The sequence below is a fragment of the Pristiophorus japonicus genome, unplaced genomic scaffold (genome assembly GCF_044704955.1).
Source record: "Pristiophorus japonicus isolate sPriJap1 unplaced genomic scaffold, sPriJap1.hap1 HAP1_SCAFFOLD_33, whole genome shotgun sequence".
NCBI classification, from domain to species: Eukaryota; Metazoa; Chordata; class Chondrichthyes; family Pristiophoridae; genus Pristiophorus; species Pristiophorus japonicus.
Window position 1 is genome coordinate 831,797 of NW_027253106.1, and position 6,790 is coordinate 838,586.

The 6,790-nt window shown below is 43.0% G+C and overlaps 1 non-coding gene across 1 annotated transcript; it reads left to right on the plus strand.

Annotated features, from left to right (window-relative positions):
• The first annotated feature begins 2,204 nt into the window (after positions 1-2,204).
• Positions 2,205-2,277, plus strand: trnak-uuu (transfer RNA lysine (anticodon UUU)). Its single transcript has one exon. It is a non-coding gene; the product is annotated as a tRNA-Lys (tRNA).
• The last annotated feature ends 4,513 nt before the right edge of the window (positions 2,278-6,790 follow it).

Sequence of the window (6,790 nt, forward strand, 5' to 3'; positions counted from 1 at the left end):
GGGCAGGTATCACCACCGTCCTGCACACCATAAGCCTGGTGCCAGATTTGACGCCCTGGTCTTCAAACACTCTCCTCCTCAGGTGATCGAAGGCTGTGCTGTCACACTGGAGGCGGTGTTGGACCTCGTCATCGATGTCTGCCCTTGCTGATAGTAGGTTCCCGTGGCGTGGAAAATTGTCCACGCTGTCGAAGGCCACACTTACAGCCTTCCTAAATATAGCACCATCATTCTATTCTCTTAAAACACGTTCCTGAATTCTCGGCTAGCTGTGTAGGTGAGAGCTGTGGTTTTATCCTCAGATAGATTCTATCACAGTGTTTCCGTAGTGAAGTAGATATCACATTCGCCTCACACACGAAAGGTTCCCGGTCCTAAACCGGGCGGAAAGATCTTGAAAACTTGAAAATGAGACGATTGGCTGACTCCTGTTCCTAACGCTTACGTTCGTATGATCTCTTGACCTTTCACAGGAGAACAAACTCTCCTCTGAACATGCATGAGAAAGCTCCAGAAAATATTTCCCCCCGAAGTGCTTTCGTTTGTGAGGCGAACGTGTTAACCATTGCACTGCAGAAACATCCCCACTTTTAGCACCAGATTACCAAAATTAAACCCAATGAGATCGGGATAAAAGTTCCTCACATGCTCAGGGCAAAATATATGATCGCCGGTCTACAAAAGAATGAACAAACTTCAGTACCAGGTCAGACGGAAATGTTAAGCGAGCAGGTGGACTGCTGAATCGTACCTTTAAGAAGTTGGTGGTGACAAAACAAATGGATTCCGCTTAATGATTAAATATAAGAAATGTCAGAAGTGAGACATAAACCGACATTTCCAGAGGAAACAGTGACCTGAACACAGCACCTTACACCGCTCGGCCATCCTGAATATTCAGTGCTGCCTATGTCCACCTGCAGGTTGATTTTGAACTTTTGTGTCCTGTCACATGAAATAAATCAGGGCAGAAATCGTATCTCTGCCTGACACCGGGGAAACAGTTAGACAGACCTTGGAGCAAGGGTCTGGTTATTGCCAAACAGCCAAGGAAACAATAATTCTGGAAGAAAAATGTCCAAGAGAACAGTGACCCCGAAGTGATGTGAACGCACAACCTTCGGATCTGGATTCAGACACGCTACCGTTGCACCATGAGACCTACACAGTGAGCTGGAGATGTTTTACTATATGAAGATTCTGCATACAAGGGGCTTTAAAATCCCCTCCCATTCCCACCAGATATCACAGGCAGCGCTCACCTGACAGGCACCGTATGATTTCTTCTTAAACTTTTCTCTTGCTTTCACGGGAAACCATCAATAATTAACCCCTCACCTTCTGTTGCACAATTAAACAAATGCTAACGCAGGAACAGTCCATACTTCAATCATTTGTCCTGTGCTTTGCATCTTAACTCGAAAACCATATCCCATTTTACTCACTGTATTTTAGCTTTCTGGTTCAAAGTCTTCAGGGATCTGTGGCAAATTTATTATCAAATTTAACAGCACCGGTTATTCCTATCGTGCACACAAAATACAATCAGTAGTGAAGATAATATCCCACCGTGCGTATTTGCAGATTCAACGCAATAGGATTTCAAATAAAGTGAAAGAATTTTACACTGAAAAGATTTGCAAGTGTTACTTGTATTTGTGTCTTTAATGAAACTTTGTGGCGTCTGACTCCCGTTCATGCCTCTGCTGAATAAGAAAGGAGGGTGTGACGTTGACCAGACTGCACTGCCCCTGATATTTGTCAGCTCATCCTTTATATTCAGTGGTTTCTCGCCCTTTGATGGGCTGCAGTGTAGCGGATATCACGTTGGCCTCACACGCAAAAGTTCCCCGGTGGATCCGTTTTCTCTCAGTCAATGTTATCCATTTATTGAAGTGAAATAAAGAGCAATTAATGAATAAGGGAGCCCTTTTGCCAGGAGAATAAATAGCAAATAAAAACAGCAAATGCTGGAAATCTCAGCAGATCAGGCAGCATTTTCCAGGAGACTAAACTCGCCTCCGATTGTTCATCCACAGAAAGTTTAAACATAATGTTTCTGCCCGGGATTGAACCAGGGACCTTTTGCGTGCAAAGCAAACGTGACAAACACGACACAAGTTTCAACAGCAAGTTTCAACATCTGGGGCGGAGCCAACAAGCGCCTGGCTGCAATGAGCGATAAAAACCTGCGTTGGGCGGAAGCCCGGCTAGCTCAGTCGGTAGAGTATGAGACTTTTAATCTCAGGGTCGTGGGTCCGAGCCCCACGTCAGGGGATTACATTTATTTTAATTTAATGCAGCTTTCATGGAAAAACATCATTAAATAACCCACAATCTTCTTTTGCACAATTAAAGAAATGCGAACTGAATGAACTCCATAATTCAAGTTTGTGAGATACTCAATCATGATTTCAATCATCATTAATCCACCCACAATATTTGACATACGTCAAGGATGCCACATTTGCCCAGCCAGGCGAGCTCAATCGGTAAAGCTTGAGACTTTTAATCTCATGGTTGGGCGAATAAGTTTTGTTAAACTTTTCTGTTGCTTTCACGCGAAAACATCATTAATTAACTGATCAATTGGAGAGGCTGGGTCCGTTTCCTTTGGAACAGAGTATTTGTCCTCCAGGATCGATAGTTTCCTTGCTGAATCACAACAACCAGACCCTATATCTCCCTCTGGATTTTCGGGGGTGTGCCGTACATTCCCAGTCGTGTGATTGCCCCTTTTCTGTTCACCAATTCAATCCATATGGCCTCATCCAAAAATCTGTCCATCTCCACCTGAAATATATTCAATGACCCAGCCTCCACAGCTCTCTGGGGCAGAGAGCTCCAAAGATTCACCACCCTCTGAGAGAAGAAATTCCTCCTCATCTCCGTTTTAAATGGGCGACCCTTAAACCTTCAGGGATTAAGGGGTTATGGGGATCAGCCACGATCGTATTGAATGGTGGAGCAGGATCGAGGGACCATGTGGCCGACTCCTGCTCCGACTTCTTATGTTCTTATGACCCCTTATTTTGAAACTGTGCCCCCAAGTTCTAGATTCCCCCACAAGGGGAAACATAGAAACATAGAAAATAGGTGCAGTAGTAGGCCATTCGGCCCTTCGAGCCTGCACCAACATTCACTATGATCATAGCTGATCATTCCCTCACTACCCCTTTCCTGCTTTCTCTCCATACCCATTGATCCTTTTAGACATAAGGGACAAATCTAACTACTTTTTGAATGTGTGGGTTAATTCGCGTGAAAGTAACATAAAAGTTTAAGGAAAATAATTCACGCAAGGTGGGGCTCGAACACTTGACCTTAAAATTAAAAATCTCATGCTCTACAGACTGAGCTCGCCAGGATTGCCCACATCTACTTTGTCAATGATGACGCCCAGGATGGTGATGTGTATTAGTCAAAGGAACATAAGAAATAGGAGCAAGAGTCGGCCATCCGGCCCCTCGAGCCTCCTCCACCATTTAACATGATCATCCCTTACTACCCTTAATATCCCATAATCTATCCATCGCTGTCATTTATTGATTCAAAGACTGAACCTCCACAGCCTTATGTTGTATATAATTCAAAAAATTCATCATCCTCTGAGTTTTAAACGTTTCTCCTGATTTCCGTCCTAAATAGCAGATCTTTTATTCTGAGACAGTGCCCCCTGGTTCTCGACTCGCAAGACAGAGTAAAACGTCCTCTCTGCATTTATGCTGTCAAGCACTGTAAGAATGTTGCATATTTCAATGAGTTCAGCTCTCATTATTCGAAACTCGAGCGAGTATAATCATGGTCCACTCAACTCTTGTCATCGAACAATCGCAACATCCCAGGAATCAGTCTGGTGAACCTTCCTTCCTCCCTCTCTATGCTTCCTGAGGTTATGAGACCTCAATTGTACCCATTCCTTGCACTCCAAACAAATCAACGGCTGTGAACCGTTCAATGATTGAGAAACGAGAATTCCAAAGTTAATCTCCATTCCGTGCGCTTCCTCCTCGACAGCTTTTCTGCTGCCGTCAGGAAGTTTCTTTGCTTCTTGACTTCCTTCCAAATCCTCCTCAATCCCATAACTTAAATCACAGTCCATTAAACTAAACCGCGGACTGCATGCAACCAAATCCTTCCTCGCTGGTTGCCAACCTTTTACATCTGAGTTATGGAGTTTCCCACGTGCGTAACATCAGCCGTCTCAATCCTAGCTTCAGGGCGTCTGCTGTTAAAATCCTTATCCATGCATTTGTTGCCCCTGGAATGGACTATTCCAATGCACTCCTGGGTGGCCACCCACGTTCTACACTATGAAAACTTGTGGTCATCCAGAAAGTAGACTGCCTGTAACCTAACTGGCACTACGCCCTTTCACCCATCGCCCCTGTGCTCACTGACCTACATTCACTCCCGGTTAAGCACCTCATCGATAATAAAATCTCATCCTTGCTTTCAAACCGCTCCATTTCCTCGCCCCGCCCTATCTCTGTCTTCTCCTCCAGCTCCATAAATCCTTGACAAATCTTCACTCCTCTAATCCTGTCTCGTTGAGCATCCCTGATTATAATCACTCAACCATTCATGGCCGTACCTTCAGCTGCCTGGGCTCTAGGCTCTTGAATTCTCTTTCGAAATCTCTGAATCTTTCTAACACTTTCTCCTGATAGAATAATAGAAATAATACGACACTAAGTGAAGCCATTTGTCTCATTGTGTCTCTGCCCGCCGACAAATAGCTAACAGCCCTAAACCGACCTTCAACACGAGGTCCGTAGCCCTGTTGGATACGGTTCTTTAAGTGCGCTTCCAAGTACGTTATAAATAATGGTGAGGGTTTGTGCGTCTACCACCCTTTCAGCTAGTGAGTTCCAGACACCCATCATCATCTGGATAAATGTATTCCCCTTATCTCCTTTCTAATCATGATACAAACTAATTGCATCGATGCGCCTGATTTTTGACTACTCACCTAAGGCAAATACTCTTTCTAATGTCCTTGCTACCCATTCTATCTAGGGCCCACATAGTTCATGCACTTCAATTCAATATTTCATCAGACTCCTCAATTCCAATTAAAATAAAACATAGTTCATCCAAACTTTCCTCATAGCTTCAATTTTCCAGTTTATTCAACATCCTCGTAATGTCCACTGTGCCCTCTCGAGTGCAATCAAATATTTCCTGTAAGTAGTGAATAGAACTGCGGCAGTACTCTCGCTATGCCTTAACTATTTTTTTGCAGTTGTTCCGTATCTACCCTGCTCTTACATTCTATCCTTTGGCTAATAAATAAAGGATTCCATAGGCTTTTTGAGCTACATAATCGACCTGTCTTCTAACTTTAAGGATCTGAGGGCATACACTCGAAGGTCCCTTTGTTCTTCCATACCTCTCAGTATCCTGCTATTTTGAGTATATTCCCTTGCCTTGTTGCACCTCATAGATTGTATGAGCTCACACTTCCCTGGAATGATTGCCATGTTTATCTTTTCTACCCAACTGACTGGTCAATCGATATTTTCCTGCATTCTAAACTTCCTTCCTCACAGTCAAACACACAGACAATTTTTGTATCTTTTGTGAACTTCTTTACCATGCTCCCTACATTTATGTCTAAATCATTAATGTGAACTACAGAAAACAAGGGACCGAGAACTGAATCCTACGAACCTCATTGCAAGTAGCCTTCCATTCGCAAAAGCATACATGAACCATTTTCTTCCTCCCACTGAGCCAATTGTCGATCCGGTTTGCCACACTCCCTTAAATACAATGGGCTTTTAGTTTTTTGATCAGCCTGCCATGTGAGACTTGTCAAAAGGTTTGTTAAAATCTATGTGGATTACTTCAAATGCACTGCCCATATCGGAACTGTTTGTTACCTCCTCAAAAAATTCAATTAAAATAAGTCAGACACGACCTTCCCTGAACAATTCGATGCTTTCAAAATGAAGGTTTATACTGTCCCTCAGCGTTGATTGCAATAATTTTCCCATCACCAGGATTAAACTACCTGTATTTAATTATTCACTGTTTCACTTTCTCCTTTTTTAAATAATGGTACAACGTTAACAGTTATCCAATGCTTTTTTTTCCCTCTCCTGCACCAAGGGAGGTTGCTCAAATGATCGTCAGAGCCTCTGCAATTTCGCCATTTGCTTATCTTTCATTGCGTCCTGGAGATTTATTTAAATTTGTAGATACCAAACCCCTTAATCATTGCTCCCTTACTATGTTTATCCAAATCACTATTACATTCTCTTCTTTCTTACCTTTAACGCTGGCATCGTCGCCCTCCTTTATTAAACCGCTGCAATACTTTCTTTAAGTCCATCCCCACATACTCCACATCCACACATAGATTACCATTTTGGTCGCTAAATGCCATATTCTGCCCATCGTTATCCACTTGTTATTTATGCAATTGTGAAATATCTCTGGGTTTTCTTTGATTCAACGTGCCAGTATTTTTCATGTTTTCTCTTTTCTTCCCAAAAATTCATTTTTAATTTCACCTCGAGGATTTCTGCACTACTGTGCTCTCGATTGCTGAAAAATGATTCCTCTCTTTGCCTTATCTTTCACTGTATGCACCTTGTTATCCAGGCGGCTCCAGATGTGGCACTGTTGCCGTTTTTCTTTCCAGGAACATGGTGACACTGATCTGGTATCTCCTTCTTGAATGCCTCCCACTGCTCTGACACTGGTTTACCTTCAATGAGCTGTTTCATGTCACTTTTTCTATTCATCGAATCATGGAATCACTGAAATTTACAGCACAGAAGGA